Raw genomic sequence first — 21,341 nt, 5'->3', positions numbered from 1 at the left:
ACTCCCTCAGAAACAAAGGCAATTTCAACAAGATTCAGCAATGAATCTGCACTGTACTTCAGCGTATCGCTTGTCAGTGTTTGTACCATGCTGGCCTCTCAAGGCTCTCAGCACAGACCAGCACACAGGCACAGGAGGTGCTGCAGGGGCCTGACTGTAAATGTGAATAATCCCACAAGCATCAAGGGATTATTCTCCACGGTTCAGCCATCTCAGTCTTTGCACGCAAGGTGGGGGAGAGGATAAAGTGGCTCTGCAGCCTGTAATGCAACGTGTACACATCCAGCCTCCAGCTAGGACCACATTCCCTAGTGTGGTTAGTTTAGGTGCAAGCAAGCCTAACCGAATGCAGAGCCTAACCTTGTGCACAGAGCACCCCTCCCAGGCAGCTGAGGACCCTGTGGTGTGCAGCACAGCTGCTGAGCCAAAGTTTGCAGGCCAGGTTCTGTGCCAGCGAGAGCTCCCCGTGCCATGCTGTCAGCAGATGAGCAAAAGGGAAACAAATGCCAGTAACATCTTCTGGGCTCATTAGCTTATGACCTGCACAGGAAGGGGAATCACTGGAAGATGGGGCACAGTAGGGTTGCTGCTCTCTGAGATATTTCAGATTCCTAACTTTTTTTACCTCTCCTAATTCATAAGTTTGTGCCTTGCTCAGCAGTGAACCTGCTTCTGTAAAAGGTGCAGCACAGGTGCATCCCCTGTGCTGAAGGAGGAGGGAGGGGAAGCCCCTGGCACCAGGCTGGCAGTGGGAGATGGAGACAGAAACATGATCTGAATAAACAGAAGCCCCTTGCAGCAGAGGCCAGCACAGAGCAAAACATGCAAATATGGAGAGCTGCTTAGAAGGAAAAGTGGCAGTGAACCACTCAAACATACACTAGGAATTCCTGGTGTAGAAGATACTAAAACAGAAAAAAATCTTACTTGTACAAACAAAAGGAAGTAATTTATTAGCTCATGTTTACTGCTTTCATTCCATCTACTTCTGACACTGTGATTCATATATATCAGTTTAGGATCTGTCTCAAGGCAGTAGGTTTTCAATCTGCACTGAAACACTGCAGGTTCTTGAAAGAAAAAGTATTTTCTTTATATTTTAAAAAGTATTTTTCCTTTTACCATCTAGGTATGCACAGTGCTTTGCAAACTGCAGCCAGATCATAGGGGAGGGGCCTCCTGGTAATACCATAAAGAAATGAAAGAATTGTTTCAGCAAAACCAGTATGAACAGTGAAAATAAATTTGTTCTAATTTGCACTAATAAATGGCAACAACAACAAGAACAGAAGCAGCAGCAGACATTTGATGATTCAATATTTACAAAACTACATTGTTTGTAAAAACTGCCAGGGAAGGTTTAAATTCAGACAAGAATAAATGTTTTAATTTAAAAAATTTCAACTGTCTATAAAGCAAACTGCTCAGCCCCTAAATGACTGGCCTAGACCTGTGCTGGTTTTGTTAGAATGAACTGCTGCATACAGAACACTGTCAGACTGAACATCCACTCAGAATATGACATGTTCAAGGAAAATTAATTAGAAGCACTTTTTCTTTCCATCATATTCACAAACACAGATGTCATTTTCACAACACAAATTCTTCCTCATCTCAGGAACAATTAGTGAGCAAATTGAAAGCTGAGATTTTCAACCAAACATGAATTTTCATTAAAATTATACAGATATATACAAAAGTCAACAGGATCTAAGTGTTCATTAGGTAATTAAGTAATCTAAAAATTAAGCACAAATTTATCAATATTCTACATTCTTGCTAAACATAACATGCGAGTCACCACTATAATGAGAATTTTGAGCAGAAGATAATTTTTTTGTAGGGAACAGGATTTACTTGGGTAGACGTAGTTCTGTGTTATTCCTTCTGTGCTACAATACAGTGCACTGGCTCACGAGTGCTGTCTAATAAAGATATTACAACACTAGCAAACATCATGGCTAAACTAAATCCTAATGTAAACTATTGTTAGAGGGGTATTACATTGTTTTCATTTGCTCTGTGAGTTGCAAACTTTAGGATAATAATATTGTTCGGTAATAGCAATAGCTTAATTTCATGTTGTAACACCCTAATGACTTTATTGTTTCACTCCCATTCCAATTCCAATAGCTATTACCATTTAAACACCTGTATTATCAAAGTGCTGTGGTTGAGTACCTTCTGAATAATTTACTTATGTTACAAAAGACTAATTCAAAGGAAGGCTGTATGTTTCTCTAACTCTTGCACCATTTATCTTTGGAGCACTGGCAGAATCCACCAGGAAAGTATGTGTTGATTAAAACCACCAGCCTACAGTTATACTTTGTGTGCAGGATATATCTCTTTCAACATGATGATGAGGGGGAGAAGGCAAAAAAATCTTTATCGGAGGAAGAATGTCTAAAAAATTTCCAGCACAGCAAATTCTTATTACACACAACTAAGAAATTAAAGTTTCTCAGACAGAGTTGTCCACGTACTACATTTAGGTCAATGGCTTACCCACATAAGGATTAACTGCTTCCTCCATGGAGACAGGCAACAATATACAAACCTTAATTTCATGAGTGACTGTTAAAAAGTTAAATTCTTCTACACCCAGTAATTTGAACATCAAAAGATTAGGATAAGTTGTTAGAGTAGTACACAACTTATCAGATAAAATATACCATTATCAGTCTTCAACAACATTAGATGACCAGACCTGCTCTAGAAATTTTACTCCACTTGCCATTGACAAATATATTCAGTTAAAATGTCTTATCTCCAACCTTTTTCTAAAAAAAAGAGCTTCAACTTTTTTGTTTTGTGGTTTGTTTTTTTTTTACTTCACCTTAGTCAACAAATACAGTATCTTGAAGAAATGGTAAATCAGTACTAAAAAAATCACCAATGCTTAAAAAGCGTTTTCAAAATCAACCATTTTCCAAACTACTAATTCACTGAAATTGCTTTCATCACAAACTGTGTAATATGGAATGTCTCATGGGAGCAACGTGACAGTTTAAAATATTCACACATCAATGACTTCTAAAAACCAGCTGGTTTGAACTGAGAACTCTTTAACGCTGTGACCCTCATGCAGGTGAACATCCCATACCTACATAGCAATATATACTATTTAGCCTTGTTGAAACACCATGAAAGCTCTACTGTACTGACCATATTATCTTTTGACCTTTTAAAAATTTGGGGGTTAAGATTTTAATGGGCATAATAAAGCTGTGTTAAGTTGGTTTCCTGTAGTGGTCATGTTTGAAAAAAATAAGTTTACCATAACCCTTTCTACTCGATTTTGTACTTCTTGGTCTTGCTTCAGGACCAAATATTTGACTGTTATCCATATAAATGAACAACCTGCAATTGCTTTCTTTGCACATTACATAAAAATATTGTTCAAGACCTGCAAGGTACCACAAGAAAGCTTTACACTCAGATCTAACAGTAAAAGAAAAAAGAAAAAAAAAATCTCTTTTCCAATACAAAATATTTCAGGCAAGTCTGATAAAATACTGCTCTCTGTTACTTTTCTGAATTTTTTTCCATTCTGATATTTACCAAGAAATATATACTAAAGCTCTGTGAACATACTCTGTAAATTGTTACTTATATGCAGTACTTAAACTTTGATATTAATTAGTCAATCAATAGTAATTTCTCTGATATATATTATTATTGCCATAGTATAAAGTATAGTCATTACTTCCACAGTCCAATACTGAGACTTATTCTCAAAACAGAAAGATATTTACATAACATTTTTGAAGGGAAAAAAATTATTTCAGCCTCTTCTAATTATTAATAGTCTTGAACAAATCATGATGGTTCATTTGTTCTCCTACACAGAAAGCAACTGGCCTCTGATTAAAAAAAATAAAGTTATATTAGCTTTTAATTTCCATTTCCAAAGGTATGTTTATGAAATATTTAACTTCGTAATAATTTTTCCTAGCACACACAGTGACTACTGTGTGTTCTCTCTTGTGCTCCCCATTTGCCTACTCCAACTACCCTCCATCCTGAACCTGCATTACAATTAAAAATATAAATTTACATTATAATTTAGGTACCTCTGCGAGTGTCCATGTATAATAAATGTAATCACTAACTTACCACAGAGGGAAAAAATAACACTGAATTTCTCTGCTTGCTCTAAGAAATGCATGATCTTGGTTTGGACCATATGAAAAGACCAGGAGGTTGGATGCAGCCCAAAGCTCAAACTGGACAAATGGCTTTTAAAAATACTATTTATACTATTTTAGTAGAAAGACTAACATTGCATTTTTAGAAAGATAACTTGTTTAATAAGGATTTTGCATTTCATTAGAACATTACAAAGGTTCTTAAAGAAATTCATATGCACAGAATTTATTACTTGAAGTGACCAGCACTTAAGCAGGAAACTTCCTAAGGATGCAACAGCAAAGTATACTACCATGTTTAGTGTGACATGGAGTTAGGCACAAGCTCAGTCCCAAGAATTATTATTCCATGTGCTGAAATAATTCACATCTTCATGATACATTTCAAAAGGGGGGAAGGGAAGAAGCTCTTGGACACAACACCTAAGCATTTTTGGCATCTGAAACACAGCTGGGATTCAAAAGTTGCAAGTCCAAACAAACATCTTCATTATGATATAAATCTAATTGTGAGACTAAGACACCAACATAAAAAACTAACCCTGATTTGTAAAATTACTTGATGAAAGCACACACGGTATTTTCCACTTCCTGATCTTCAGAATAAACAGCAATACTATAGCACACACCCCCAAAGGAATACAGCCAAAACCTTTGGGGTTTGTCATTCTCACACATACTCTTACAGCACTTCAGCTCTTGCAAGGCTTTCTTCCCAGCTAGAGCCAGCTATTGCTGGAAAGGAGCCGACAGCTTTTCGTGCCTCAAAAAGCAAAGCAAGTTACCTGAGTTCTCATTAGTAACCAGTCTGATAAAGGCAGTACTGAGGAAACCATGTTCCTCTCTAAAGCAGCAAGGTAGAAAATTTACCTCATGTATACCAGCCAGGGAAGATTTTGGAATACATATTAGCAACACCCAAAGAACAGTTTACTATAGGGTTCAGCAAAGTCTGAGACGACAAGACACTTAAGAGTGCAATTAGTGAATATGAGCAATAGAGCCCAGCATGACATCTGCAGATGGACAGGCCAGTAACCACATGGCAGCTTACCTTGCAGCAAAACAATGCTGTCAGTGAGCTGAGCAACTTTGGGCTCCCAGACTAACTGCACCCTGGGGTGAGGGAGTGCCCAGGAACTCCCTCCTCACTGCCCAGAGCAGCCTGGGCAAGGAGCCCTGACCAGGCAGCACGTCCTTATCTCCCACTAACAGAAACCTTGTTTGGGGGCCACCAGGCATAACAGAGCTCAAATCTCACTCATGAAGTATTCCACAGTTTCTCACAGAGAATAACAGTATTTAGGAGATTCATTTCCCCCTTGATGTCCCAGACTGTCACACAGATTAGTACCTTCAGTGAAATGTTGCAGTCAAACACTTTTCAGTCCAGCTGTTTGTTCCAATCCAATTCTCTAAAAATCACATGGAGAGTTTTCAGCTGTAAGCACCATTTCTTGCACTCTGTTATTTAATTACTGTAAAGGATCAGGTCACAGACCTGATAAAGTACTGCAGTTCCTAATTCTCAACTCGTATCTGGCCTTCCAAGTGAAAAGCTAAATAGAGGAATCATACTTGGTGGTAATTTCCATGATGTTAACAGTTTTGCACAACTTAAGGAAGAAAGTCATGATTTTTCAAAACTATGCAACAACATGCAGTCAGCAACAGCATTCACTCCCTACTTATGTATCCTCAGGTTGATTTTACCAATGTAACAATAAAAAAGTCTAAGACCTCTATTTGGCTAAGACTCAAAATAAGATCCACTAGTTTACTTAATTAAATTATAAGAATTTCTTTATTGCTGTTAGATAAAGAGGGCTTTTTTACCAGGAATCACAAAACTAAACAAAAAAGCATTAAACTACTTTAATAATGAAAGTTTTCACTTAACCCTGTGGGAGAAAAGTAACTTAATTTCTCACTGCCTGGCAGTATTTCCGCAGGATGTTCAATCTTAACTTCACACTTAGCTCAAAATCTTTATTAATATTGCCAGAAATCAGAGAGGTAGGGGGAGATTGACTTTTTCTTATTTATTTCTCATTCCCAAAGAAAAAAAGGTGGTGATAAAATGCATACCTGTTAAAACAACATGCTTTAAAATTTTACAACAGAATGAAGCTCCTGTTGTACCACCTGGTTAATAAGCTGTCAGTTCATTTATTAAGAACTATAGAGATCTGATGGAATTTGGGCAAGCAGCTGACAGCCCATTATATTCCTAATTCTAAGGTACATCCTGTCGTTCAGTAAAGTTTGAATAAAACAATTCCACATGCCACGTTTGCAAGTGAGCTATACAAAGAACAAAGGCAGTTGGGAGGAATCTTGTAAAGACCTAAAGCTTTGTAGAGTATCTAGAGAAATGTATCTATAATGAGACACTGAATCAGAGTCATTTCCACTGCTACACTCCCCAGTGCATTTTCTCCCATCCCTCCTCCATCCCGCACAACATTCCTCACCACAAGGAGGTTTTGAAGCAGGCTTACAAAAGGTAATCACTGTTGGAGGGAGGAAAGGTGGGAGGTTTTTCATTTCCAAGGCTAAACGGATGAAGCTGACCTTAATGGATACCATCTACATCTGTTCTCAGGGTGAGGAGGGGGTTTGGGCGAGCTGAGGAACAAAAACAAGTCTCAGCTTAAGCCTAAGAAAAAATGGTGGGGACAAAGGGAGAAAAAAAAAATCTTTAAGAGTTGTGATTCTTAGCTATCCAAAACACCCTTTCCTACCTTACAGGAACTGAAAGTGATGAAAACATAACTTTAGTACCCTTACTGGATGTTTTACTACATCCTCACCGGGATCTTCATTAAAATCCTACTTAAGATTAAGTCAGTGGCTGGTTGCAATGGTAAAGTGGCACCCCTGGGATGTTGCCCAATGTGATTAAAAAGCACACAGAACCGTGCCACACATTGTAGCGTTTTCAACGTGGATATCCCTGTGGTTTTGTTTTCATTTTTAAGGAGACTTCAACAAACCTTTTGATTAAAAATATACCAATGGCTAGGAAACATCATCTGCTAGAAAAGGTGTGCAGCATTAGCCTGTGGGACCAGCACTTGCACAAACAGCTCTTCTGCTGTGACAAAACTGCATCAGAACCAACAACATGATAGGTGGAATCAGGGGAACCAGTTCTGTTTCTGAATGTTTCAAGTGCAACTGCAACATTTTTTGAAATACAAGAAAAGCGTAACAGAGTCTTCCTCATATCACAGCAATGCTGGAAGACCACATGCGAGTAATGTTCAGACATATTTAAAAGACCCAAGTCCATCTGCTGCTGAAATCTTTACAGGCCTCAGCTTTATTTTCAAGATTGTCAACTGGTAGGAGAGAAGTAGTTTTCCCCTCTTGTTTGTAGTCTTGCCTCTTGTTGGTAGGACAAACAGTAAGTCACAGAAAGTTCCAGTGACTTCCCAAAAACCACATAGGAGAGTCTGATAGAGCCAGAACTGAACATACATATCCTGACCATACATTGGTCAGAATCCATCACAAAAATACCTTCTTCTGACTCCTGTCACAAAAGACAGTTTTGCCAAGATCCTTTGATTTACAAGCCATTAAAACCTGGATTTGTAAAGATGGATTAATCTCCATGTCATGACTAGTCCTTTTTTAGTTACTTGATTGACATTACAGCTCTGAGTCAGGACTGCACTACCATATGTAATTAGGTTCACACTAAGTACTCCACAAAATAACATCAGACTTAAGTTAAACACATGTTCATGTGCTTTTCTAAGCTCTATTCTTAACAGTGACACATAAGTAAATATTTTTATAGCTCAGAAATCTCAAACCCTTTACCAGCTCTTTTAATCCCCACTGTTTTAGGCACTATTATTTAAAGGCATCAAATCTAGTTATTTTATATAAAAACAGAGCATACTGATTTCCTTGTTATCATAAAGATATGAGTATGTTTCCATTTTCATGACTGCAGGCCATGCACAAGGGATCAGAACTTGCAGACATTTTATCACTAAGCATTATACAACGGCACTTTCCAAAATTGCAGTTTATTCCTTCCCTTAAAACCAGAACAAATGCTGACAGAACAAAAGGGAAGATACACCTGCTCTCCTTGAGCTGTTAAGTTTTGGGGGATGGATTGTTTTCAGATGCAAGCTCCATTGAAGAACAAGCTAATCTGCAGAAACATACTACCTCTCAATGGTTTGAGCTTAAATATAAACAAAAAGTGACTGTAAATCCCAGTTTAACAGTTAGAACATTTCTTTTGGTAAGTCACTAGCAAAACTTTTCTTAAGAAATGCTCATCAATTGCAAATTTCCCCAAAACAAACAAGCTTGCCAAACAATCTTTAAAACCACTCAGAGGAAAAGGGTGGTAAGAGATGACATTCTTGGGAGTTCCTGTTTTCCTTCTACCTGCTGGGATCTGCAGGACTCCTGCATGGATAGCCCTTCCAAAACAAGGTCAGGTCACACAAAACTGATGTTTCCAGAACGGTTAAAACGGGCCCATGGGACCCTAAACTAAATGGCTTTAACTTTCTGAAGATACTTTTGACAAACTCATCAGAGGTACTGAACCTTCATGAAAATTCCATACAGGCATGCTCCTGCTTGCATGCAGCTCCTTGTTGGATCAGGACCCAGGCTTAATGATTTGTACTGGCTTTCATGATGAAATAAAAATTCCCTCAGAAAACACTGCTTAAATACGAAATATTTTTAAATACTATGGCTCCCTGCCTTAAATACTGAAAGCTTCAGAGGTCCAATAATTATTGATATCAAGACTTGCTCTTGAGTCAGTGACAAATTTGGAAGACATGGAATTTCCAGTTCATGTGAGACAGAAACTCAGACTGCCCAAAAAATCCTATTTCTCATACATTTCTCAATTACAAAATAAAAAATTTCCAAGGTCTTAAACTTGTTCTGTTAGGATGACAACATATATAAGAATAATCAAAACATACTTTAAACATGTTATCATCTCTTACGATATTGAAGTGCTAATGGAGTTAAATGTTAAAAGAAATACTTCTTCAAATAAGAGAGGAGAATACTCTTCAGAATCTTATGCTTAATATGTCTGCTATTCACATGGAAGTGTGTCACCCAGTCTTCTCTTCTTAAATCACTTCCATCACTTCAGTGTTGCAGATTTATTGGAAAATATAAATGGGGAAGACATGGTAGAATAAACAAAAAAAATCATTCTTCAATTCTCAAAATGCTTTAAAATACATTATGTTTTATCTATCTCAGCAAGTTTTCCTTTCTCAAAACCCAAAGTGTGCATCTTTTTTGGGGCATCACTAACTGCCACTAGCACTGTGCAAACCTCCAAACTTCCAGAGGTTTGGGCCAGCTTCCAGAAGCTGACATATTTACCAGCATCTCTTTGGTCAAGAAATCTTGGGAGAGTTTCAATTCATCCCAGTTTCCAAATGGTCACAAATATTTCAAGAATAGCCTTTTCTGTGGTATTTCTCTTTCCTCTTCCAAACAAACCCAGCAGGACAGAGGTATGTGAAAAATGATGTAAAAATGCCTCTTGTACCTCCCTTAACCACCTAAAAATGATCAGTGTTTTTGGATAAAGGTTTGCTTTTTGAAGCAGGATACACAACAGTAACCCATGACAAGTATTATGAATGCTCTTTGCAAAAGTTCACCTCCTGTTACAGCCCAAATGGGAGCATCTAAATCTCATCTTCCTGGGGTCACAAAATCTTGTTTGCACTCGCACCTCTTACAGCAAAGGCCAGAATCTACCAGAGGCACACACTATGTTATCTCATTTACAAAAAAAGATATATATTTTTCCATATTTCCCTCAGAGAAGTCATTGGAGCCAATGGGTGATTTGTACCTTCAACCTTCTGATAACCTTGCAACAAATGCCACTGCCCTGCAAGCAACTGGGCCTTGCTCTCCATCGATTTCAGCAAGCAGCAGGTTTTGCACCAGGATGCATTATCTTCCCAAGACTGAAAAAGATTTATATAATGAAACTTTGATAAAAATCAGCTCTTGAGAGCAGTTACAGGATAAACTCAAAGGTCTAAAAAACCCCAAGTGAGGCAACAAATGTTTGATACAATACCTACCAAGGCCAAAAAATTTCACTGTATCATGACTAATTTCAATGGATTTATGTTCTTATGCTTGGCCTTCACTACAGACCCCTTGTATTTGAGAAATTAGGAGATAACCTAAACTTTTTCTGACCTCCTAAAAAATCAGCAAGAACCTTACAGAGATGAAATTTGAACAAAAAAAAGCTGCTTAAAAAAACCCCACAAATGCAGAGGCTTTTGCTGCCAGTGGCTCACAACATTATTTTTTTTTTCTGAGCTGTCCACAAAAAATTCACGTCAGACTGTAATTGTTTTATCCTTTGCTGAAACATGTTCCCACTGAAAACCATCACTGCATCATCATCCTTCTGTAGCAGTTTCAGCTCAAGGCTTAATATATGAGGTATCACAGACAGACCACTACCACAAAGTCTATTCTGTCAGCAGCCCTGCTTTTGGTCTACCTTCATATGTCAAGCTGTCATTCATAGCAGGTCAGCAGCTGCTTGGTGAGCAGCTCTGCCAACCCCACTGCAACAGAGCAGGCTTCTGAGAAAGGGACCAGACAGCTTGAGGTGAAACCAGCTCAGCAGTCCCAAGACAAGCCCTGCTTCCTCATGAATCACAGCCATTAGTCACGCTTACACAACACAAACACCAGTATTTGAACAGCAGCCTGCCTTGCTGGGGACAGCTGCATGCTAACTTTTACAAAGGTGCTCATTAAAGCCCCCATTTCCTTTTGTCTTTCAGATCTCGTAGTGCTCCCGTGCTACCCTGCTTCTGAAAATTACACTTACTGCTGCCATGAAAGCTTTGGCTTTTGGAAGAATAAGGTGTGTTGTCTAAGCAACATTTGGGGCCCTTCTGAACAGCTGATGATGCTGAAAGTCAGTGTAGCTGCAATATGGCACAGCCACACTAATACAGACAACCCACAATGGTTTTGTTCCATGATGACAAACATGTTCTAAACCTGCCTGTATTCCAGTAACACTGTGATCCAATGACCAACCTTTTATTTATAAATATACCAAAAAAACCCCCACCTATGCTTAAATTCTAGAAAGACAAGAAACAAAGGTATTGCTTCTCTTTTAAACAGAGGGACTGAATGGCTTCCCTGAGGTCTCATAGCTGCTGAAGAAGTATTCTGCTTGTGCCTTAAGCACAAAGACCCCATCCCCAGTGTGATACCACAGGAATCCTGCTTTGCTGGTTTCGGCAACTCCATCGGCGGTCCCTGCTGTCGAAGAACTGCTGCACCAAGTGCTCTCATCTACTTGTTCTGGGAAAATAAAAAAATCCCAGGACTGTTCCTAAGCCAATTAGCATCTTGCTAGCACCACCTTCATATTTAATTATATTTAGGAAGTAATTATCAGCAAAGACCTTAGTCAATACCCTCGCTTCTATTAGCAAAGTCACGCCCAAGGAACAAACAGGAACTGCATAGGAATAATATCCAAAGCAATTTGAACCACATGCACACTACATTGTATTCATGTCAGGTATGTTCTCTTTCTACTGTCTTCATTTTTCACTTTTTAAATTACTACATCACATGACATCTTTTAAAGGCTTCAACAAATTAAAGAGCTTGACAGAAATATTACTGGAAAGGAGACTCTTGGCTGTATGCAGGAGCATAGATTAGAATTACATATTTATCCTTTCTGACATTATAAAACAATTAAAAAGCAGTCTTTCTTATGCTATTTTGAATTAAAGTGTTATTTTGTAGTTAAAGAGTCAAGTCCTAGAATTAAGTGACTATTACCTGGAAATCTTAATCTCTCTCCGTTTTAAAAATTTGATAGTGTGTTGGTAGCAAAAACTTGAAAAATATAATTTCAGTGTCCTGAACGGCATAAAAGAAAAACAAATAAAACACCTCAAAACCCCCAACAACCCAAGAGCAAAACCACTCAAAAATACTCAAAAACTCCTTAAACAGAAAAAAAAAAAGCGCTCCCCTGTATTTGCACGCTTTTCTAGAAAAAAATCTGACAGAGTTCCAACCAGAAGCATGTCAGGTTTTCCTCCCACCGACATGAAAATCCATGAAATTTCTGCTACTGAACCCTGCAAAAGACAGAGCTGAATTCCCACAAATCAACCACACTGCTCATCAAACTTATTGTAGGGAAAGAGCTCAGCCTGTGGCCAACCAGCCCGGCACAGCCGCGGTGTTACACAACGAGCTCTCCTTCCACACAGAGCAGCAGCTTCTCCGCACGGCAGCATCTGCAAGTGGCCTGGATGCAAGTCAGTGAACTGGAAGGGAGAGTCTCCCACGTGAACCTCCTTTCCAGCATCAACACAAGCATGAAGGATATCGGTTCAAAACAAGAGGTGAACTGGAACAGGAGTTTCGTCACGTGGAATAAGCCAGTCACTGTCCCAGAGCAGCGTGAGCTGTGCTTGTTAGCATGTTCATGGGTTAACAGTTATCACACTGACTGGCCATTTCTGAATGACAAGCCTTTCCCCAAGGAAACAGATATTGTGAACCACAGTTAAAATACACAATTTATACAACAATGCCACAGAAAGGTATTTAGTTTAATCAAAAACAAAATACTGCAAATATTCATGTACTGGGGTTTTTTGCATTTTAGAATGCATTTGCAAAACTTTCCAAGGACTACACAGTCACTCAACAACATTATTTAGCTGAATATATAGCAAATTTCAGTTTAGGGTTTGGGGTTTTTTGCTGCTAGGAAGACAACAGAGTGAAGGAACCTTTTTTCAGCTGAGTGGGCACCAGAGCAAGGTTAAATAAAAATGCCTATCTCCACCAAAGGCTAGTGTCCCAAAAAAACCCCCCTTTATCCTTATTTCTATTATTTGTTTTACAATAATATCTAAAAGACTCTTTGCCAGATACAAAAGCAGACTGCGACAAGCATTCTCCCAGCAGAGATTTATAATCTAATAACAGGATATGGCATAGGTGAAGAGACTTGTCCAAGGTCACATAGTAGATACACACCACAAATAAGAATGTCAATACTTCCTGACACTCTCTCTAGTCCCTTGCCATCTAATTCACATTGCCTCCCTACACCTTTGATGACAAACAAGCAAAGAACCTATTTAGGGTGGCAGGAGGGGGGATGTGTGTGATTCTTCAGATGACTGTGAGCCTATTTTGCTGATTAAATAAAAGGTTTCCATTTATCCTTAAATGGAATAGTTGTAGGTACAGTCTTTATTTGCTATTACCACAAAATCAGTACAAGTTAAATCAATAAATTCAATTTCTCAACAGACATATGTAAAAATCCTTTTATTTAAAGATTGATTCTTAAAAAAAGAAAAATCTACACCAATCTTCCTTCTGTGATATTTGTTGCTGCTAATTTTCAACAGATACTTTTTGAGGAGTTCTAAAGCATTAAAAACATAAGCTTAGCTATCTTCCTTCCCTGCCTGCCTTTATTTACCATGTAAATTGCCACCCACACACTTTCCCATATAGAACACAGTGGGGTACTATTCACCAACACAGAGTTTCAGCAAATGCAGCTCCTGTCCCCAGCAGGAATAAGGTTGTGCTGAAGTTCACTCTAAGTCACATAAATTTATCTGGGGGTAACAGGAAAAAGAGGTCTCGTAAGAGTCATCGAGCTAATCCAACTTACTCCTAATGGACTTGAGGGTGGGGGAATGGAGGGAAACACAGAACAGAAAACATACAGAGAATAGATAATTTCAGGAAAAGCAATTTTAACCCCGTGAATTTACATTTTACTGGGGTTCCTTCATGACACACACAACCTACATGCTGTACTACACATCCAAAAAGGTGTCAAAATCAAGAAACCAAAAAAAAAGCCCAAGAACTCAGAACTGTGTAGGTTTAAACTCTTCAAACCAACAAAAAATGTTGACAAATATGGACGGATCTTGTCTTTTAGAATATTATTTTCTTCCTTTAAAGAGCCTTAACAAATGCTATGCAACCTCAAAACCCATTTATGAAGTGCTGTCCTACCACTGTTGGCTCAGTGAAGGCACACAATGTTTCTTAGATAAGTATCAACATTTGTATTTTCAAGTACTCAACACCCATCTGCGTGCCTGCAAGCAGGAGGTTTGTCACAGGGGAAAGGAGCTCCAAGGAGCAGCTCACTGCTCTGCACTTCCTGCAGGAGCTGCAGGAGGGAGAGGAGGTAGGGAAACCTTCACATGCCTCAGTCTTCCTTTGGGTAAAGTATTATCAGCCTCTAGAGAATAGAAACTGTAAAATCTCTACATTGCTGTGTACCACAGACTGTGGGGAACAAAACAGAAACACACACACATGTGAGTTTTGCACAGGGAAAAATATTTTATTCCGAGACCTCAATGCAAGGTTACTGCAGGGGAAGACAGGCTCTAAACCCAGCAAAAAAACAAGGAAAGAGGAGAGAAACAGAACCAAAATGTTCTAGCATTCCCATCTGCCTTTTATCTCCTTTCAGAGGTCCACATAGACACATATGCACAATCAAAACCTCTCCTTTCCATGAGAAGACAAGAAAATGCATGTTTTGTACAAACACACATAGCACTAGGCGTGCACATTTATTAAAATTATGTCCTTACATTTACAGAGCAAGAAAAACACAAGCAACCTTGACATAAAACACACAAAAACTTAATGCAAAGTGTATGCTCGAGGATTTTCAAGTATCACTACTCCAGTTACATCAGTAATAACTTTTGTAATTTTGAATTTCCATGATGGGGGTATCCCTTGCAGGTTTCAATTAGTAGCCTTTACTGTCTGAAAGTCTTTACTTTAATCTAATTTTTTTCTTCCCTCCAGTGAAATGTTTTGCCATTAAGCAAAATGGAGGATTAGGAATAATCACAATTAATGGAGCAAATGTTTGTATAATGAAATCATGCTTGTATCAGCAGGCAAAACGAGAGACTCAGAATAGCCTTTCTCCACTCATGATTTTAGCCTCAGATATTATAGGAAAACAATTTAGAGCAAAAGATTATCCTCTGGCTCCTAATATGGCATTACTAAGGACAAACAAAAGCAATGCTATCCCAAGTGATGTGTTAGGCAAGCTCAGAACTTATATTTTGTTTTCCCTCCCTTAAAAAGGTTTTGGGGAATATGGGGTTTTAAGAGGTCTGACTGCCAAGGAGTTTTGTGGCTAAGGAATTAAGAAATTAAGTTTCTCACTGTTTAGATACCATATTCTTTCAGGGAGATTGCAGTATGCTTTTAGGTCCCCTTTCTGAAAGGTCTTTTAATATCTATTTCTGACTGTTCTCGTCTCAAAATGTTTTATTCTAAGCACCAGAATGAATCTACAGATTGGATTATGAGCCTGCTGCCCATAGCCAAAGTTTCATAGACAGGATACAACAGTAATGGCCACTTTCTCACTTTGATGTAGAGAGTTACATAGGAAATACCCAGTGAGACTGCAACTGCTGAAAAATTTTAGTGCTCCCTCCAAACCACTCTTCAATTACTCCCAGGTTAGCTTTGCCCCCCAAGTGCCATCCCCTGCATACAGTGTCAAAGCAGGAAGCTGCAGAAGCTGCTCAAATCCCCACAGGGGCAGAAGTAAGGAAAGGTTGGTTCTCACTGAGACTTTAAAGCTGTTCTTTTCATTAAGAATCAGTCCTCGCAGAATGGATGGAAAACAGTCTGTGCTGTAAGTATCAGTATCTAGTAAGGGCTTTTTTTGTAGTGCCAAGATAACCATCTCTGTATGAAAGAAGCTGTGCTTGGGAGTTTGAATGTTAAAATAAAGATATTAATTTTGAAGGGAAGGAAAAGTCAATAAAAAGCAAATTCAATCATCTTCAAAAGAATTCAGTGCATAGCTCAGAAAGCACTGGCAGAAGATAGATGCCTTTACTGCAAGAGGAAGACAAATCAAAATACATATTGGAAAGGGCAACAGGCTTTCTTAGAAACTTTAGTGAGAGTCCTTCAGGTCTTTGTTGCCACTTAGTCAGAAGCTGGCAAGCTTCAATCCAGCTTGCAACCACTTGAGTTTTAAAACATATTCCAGCGGTCTTTCTTTAAAGGTTAAACACAAATGGTTTTCAATAGTTAATTTCTGCTACTTTGACAGACTAGTAATACGCGATATTGTAAAGTGTGTCTAAAAATAGTATTTTCAAGAGTTCTGCTGGTTTTTACTTGTGAAGAGCCTCTGTCATTTCATTCCTATCCTCTCCCTGCAAGTGAGCAGGTAGCCAACCCAAAACACTGAAATCCAAGGACACAAACTGTGTGCACTTTGCTATATTTTACTTCTCCGGCCAATGAAGTGAGACCACTGAACACTGCATTTATATAAATATTTGAGTATACTGCATTTATTTAAAAAAAATATAACCAGGATGGACTTAAGAGCAAAAAAACCCTCCTCTTCCATTCTCTTACTTCCCAAGTGCCTGAAAAACGGGTCACTATGTAATTTCTTCCTACTGTATTTTCCCAGGAGCTCAAAGGCATGGTATACACTTGGGTCTGTATTTTTCACATGCTAAAAAACTCCAATAAATTTAAGACAGTATGTGTACACATATGCATGTAGTATGCTTTTTTCATTCCTTAAACTATTTTAAATTGTTTTTCTTTCAAGTCCCAAAGACACATCTAGTTTAGTTTACTTCTGCCAACATGTCTGTACAATGTGTTTATTCAAAGCAGTATGTCTTGTGAGATCAGGGTTTGCTTATGCTTTTACTTAAGACTGCTAACATTAGTGTCACATAAGATGTACAGAAATCAGGACTGGTAATTCTGGGGATGGGTACTAGGTTACCCTTCACCTTTACTGACAGAGTTAGGGTGTCCACAAAGGTAAGGTCTCTCCCAAATCCTGACAAATTTGCAGCTGAAGCTGTGGTTTGGACCCATTATATTCCAACTGGTAGCAAAAAAATCCAGCTTGCACACTAGTACACTCACAGATGTTCAGCAGAAGGGTTAAAACATGGACACGTTGACAAAATGAGATCTGTGATTGCTCCACATTTGGGTTGACTCTGGAGCACATGTGGGAAGGCACCAGCCTGCAGCTGACCCCACCACAAAGAGCCCTCACACACAGCCCTGAGCAGGCAGGCCAACAGGGCAGCTGCCTCCTCTGAGCCCCTTACCCGAGTGAAACCAACTGAGGAAAGCAGGTAGCCAGCTGCCACGAGCTCTTCTACCAGCAAGGAAGCCCATCTCATGGTCCCCATAACAACCTGGCACACAAAGGTTTCTGTTCTGTCTTTCATTCACTAGGGTTCTCATGCAACTTCCACAACAAAGGACTTGAGAGCATTTAAAGAAAAATGAAGAGGTAACAGGGTCTCTAGGGACATCAACTACAAAACTGACTTGTGATAAAATTAATTCTCTCAGCTATACACACAACAGCCTTTCTTTAGCCAACAATGTGGGCCACAACAACATGAATTATTTTTATGGATGAATATTGTTTTATAGTTCGAGTCTTCTGAACAACCCATTGAGTCAAACTATGCAGTGGAAACAAGTTCTTTCACAAATTCTGGCCATATTATGTCTGGTTCTTCTTGAATGGTCCAACTAAAAGATTCATCATTCATAAACACACACTAAAGAGGTTACAAATCCATTCCCAATGGAAGTCTGGGGGCTGCTTACTCTTTCTATGTGCCATTTCCTTACTTAAGGTGTGTGACTGGACACGAAACAAGCTGTTTCTATTGCTACTCCAACTTCATTGCCAGCAGAGAAAGAACAGTAACTACACTGCTTATTCTTCAATTCTCCTTCTCTCTAAGAAAAATCTCAAAACCAAAAATGTGTTTCAACATACAATTTCAGGAAAGCCTCTTAGGCTCAAATCTGCGGGACTCCCTCGGTCCACTGACACTATAACAAAGAAGTCCTGCTTATCCATGTACTCAGAAAGTATTGTGACCCTAAGCATAATTTTATACTCTAATTTAGTTAAAATTTTTGCATTACTCAACAGCTTTTACCAAGCTAGAGCATATTCTCAAGCACACATACATAACAATGTGTTGTTAATTACTCTGTTGGTGGGAAAGTCTGTCAGGTTTCTTACCTTTTATTTTTAGCCACTTCCAAGTACTTTTAATCCAAGTCTGAACCGGGGAGCAGGGAGCATATATTTCTATTAATCAATCAACGATGGCAGTGGTGGTGCACTCTAGTTTTTCATGCTGACTGCAAAGCAAAATTAAAAGCTATATTTTGCAAATTTACGCATTATAGATTGTAGCGGCAGCTGGTGGACTGCTGCTGAGACAGACCGTCTTTTCCCTTCCAGTCCCCTGTGACCGAGATGGAAGAATTACAGGACAGCACTAGCAGCTGCTGCTGCTGCCCCAGAAGCAGCAAGCCAAGGTCTCTGGAAAAATAATTGGGGAGGCGGGGGAAGGGAAGAAGGGGGACAAAGAAGTTGGGGAGGGGAAGGCATTGCCAAGGCTGGCTGCACAAACAACACACAGCACCTTGCCCTCAAAAGAAACAATTGAGCTGGTTGGGGCTTCCTTCAGTAGACACAAGACTCTTAAACCATTATGAGACTTGAAAACACTAACAATTTTTGATAAGGACTTCTAGAGAATTAAGGAATCGTGAGAAAAGGCAATATTCCTTCTAGTTCGATGATTACAGCAGTTTGCTTTTGAATCCTCCAAAAATAAAGTGTAGTACAATGAGCAACACCCTTCCTTGCAGCTTTTGAAAAGCTTTAAGACAGAGTCATTCTGTAGAGCACTCTACCATAGCACAGGCACAGTCTACAAGTCAATTTATGCCCTATCTGTCTCCTGTAAAACAGGGGTAATCAAATCCTTTCTCACACACATAGTCATGCAGATAAATAATTAATGACTCTAAGACATCATGTGCAAACACTAAAGATCACTTATTTTTAGACAGATTTCAAAGTGGAACTAGTGGGAATTATGTCCATTTGTGAAAAAACTGCTGAGTGCAAAAATCAGCTTGTTCCTGTATTTGGTCAACTAAGCAGTGACTCAGTGCAGGCAAGCAATGCTCATCTATGTTATGCAGCATTTAAATATAAAGCTCATCTCAACAGGGTTGAAATGCACTCAGTGACTAAACAACATCTGCCCACACCTGAAAACCTAAAGTTCACCCCAAAGCTTTCACACTTCCCAGTAGATCCCCTGGGTTCAGGCTGACCTCTGGGGCCCTGGTGCCCCACTGGGAGGGACAGCAACATGCCTCCCTCCCTGTGAATGAAGAGAACCCCTTCCAACAGTGACTTCCAGTTCAAACAGAAGAAACCTACAAATGCTCATTTTCAAGAAAGACAGTCTGTTATACACAAACCCTGTAAGGGTCAGGCACGTGTGTCTTGCTGTTCATTCCAACAACAGACTTCAGTGCAAGACACTGGTTGGTCCAGTGAATGCTGCTTCATTTTCACAGCAGTGGCAAAGACTTCCAGATTAGCCACAAAATAGATTACTTGAAGAAACATTGAGCTACTTCAAAAGAAAAAAACACCAAACACCACTGCCACCACAACAGATGAACCTTTCTATGCCCTCTTCAGAAAGACTAATTAGAAAGACATACAATCACAGTTCTACTCCTGCAGGAGAGAATATGCTTCATCTTAAATATATAGCTTATCTTTTAATTGGATGATCTGTTTTCATCCAGTATATTTGGTCATTATAAAAAAAAGGGGAAAACAAAAGAAAATATTGAATCATCTTTAAATTGATCTCATACACATAAAACAAGAAATGTGCACAGTCAGAAGAAAGTACTGCTGGCTGAAAAAGTTTTCACTGGTTTTGTTGTGTGTCAGAACCCCTTTCAAGATAATCCCAGAACTCTGCACACAAACCCAGCACCATTATAAGCAGACACAGCCTTCTCTCCATGTTAGAATTCCACATTCATTTTGGGAAGCTAAGTCAGTGATTGCTATCTGAAGAAACAGCTTTTGATATATCATCAATTTCCTGAAGAACACATCAGTTTATTGAGCAGGGGTTTTCAGACTGTTATCTCATTCGATAGCATTATGCCTTACATTTTTTAAAAATTTTTTAAAATTATGGCTAAAGTATTGAGACGCCTGCAAAAGACACTTACTTCCTCAAAAACTAACTAGAGGTATCAGCTGCTTTTGAAAAAAATTAAATAAATCCTTCCTCCTTGGCATATTAGGTCCTACATTGTTTCTAAATCCAGAGAGTATCTAGTCAAAGTACTTGTAACACGTGTCTGGGATTAAATCCACCACTACTTTGATTTTTAATGCATTTAGGAAAGAACTCTCAGCAACATTAAACCCTTTCTGCTGCTATAAACACTTCATAACTTATCACCCAATCCCCACTCCTCAGGCCACACCACCTACAAAGCCACCTTATCTTGCAGCAACAACACTGGCCTCACAATGCTCACTAGGCAATTTCCCTCAGATTTCATTCTGTGGTCATCTTTGAAATTACGAAGGTCCAAGTTCACTGAAAGTCATACCTAGCTAACAGAAAAATCAGTTGTTTACCTCTGTCTAAGTCCTGGTGCATGAGAAACCACCTCACTGAAAACATGTCCAGAGTGACAGAATAGCAGAATGGGTGATGTTTGTGCCCACTGCCTCTTGTCCTGTCACTGGGCAATACTAAACAGAGCCTGGCTTCCTATTCTTTGCACCTTCCCTTTGTGTATTTTTATACATGTATGAGATCCCACCTGAGCCTCCGCTTATCCAAGCTTCAGCTCTCGGTCCTTCCTCTTATGTGACATGCTTCAGTCCCTTCAGCATCTTTGTGGCCCTTTGGTGGTCCCTCTTCAGTATATCCATGTCTTACTGAGAAGCCCAGCACTGGAGACAGCACTCCAAGCATGACCTCACTGGTGCTGAGCAGAGGGGAAAGATCACAACCTGCTGACAATGCTGTGCCTGATGGAGTCTGGGATATCACTGGCCTTCTTTGCAGCAAGGGCACAGTGTCAACTCATGTTTAACTTGGGTTCCACCAGAACACCCAAATCCTTTTCTGCAAAGTTGCTTTCCCAACAAATACTGATCTCTGGGGCTCTTCCTCTCCCCAGGTGAAAAACTTTGTGAGGTTCCTGTCA

General features: G+C 39.2%; 1 protein-coding gene across 8 annotated transcripts in view; it reads right to left on the bottom strand.

Annotated features, from left to right (window-relative positions):
* The window catches only part of ZMIZ1 (zinc finger MIZ-type containing 1), a 347,321-nt gene that overhangs the window by 192,203 nt on the left and 133,777 nt on the right, over positions 1-21,341 (bottom strand). The window contains exon 1 of one of the 8 annotated variants that reach the window (XM_051800868.1): positions 10,024-10,948. The exons of the other annotated variants lie outside the window; for them this stretch is intronic. The gene's annotated coding sequence lies outside the window, so the exon portion shown is untranslated. Of the gene's footprint in view, positions 1-10,023; positions 10,949-21,341 lie in introns of those variants that run through there. 8 annotated transcript variants of the gene reach the window in all.

The sequence above is a fragment of the Manacus candei genome, unplaced genomic scaffold (assembly GCF_025592945.1).
Source record: "Manacus candei isolate 608988 ecotype Guabito, Panama unplaced genomic scaffold, ASM2559294v1 h1tg000050l, whole genome shotgun sequence".
Classification (NCBI taxonomy): domain Eukaryota; kingdom Metazoa; phylum Chordata; class Aves; order Passeriformes; family Pipridae; genus Manacus; species Manacus candei.
The sequence above is the reverse complement of the archived record's forward strand: the minus strand, read 5'-3'. Positions and strand labels throughout refer to the sequence as shown.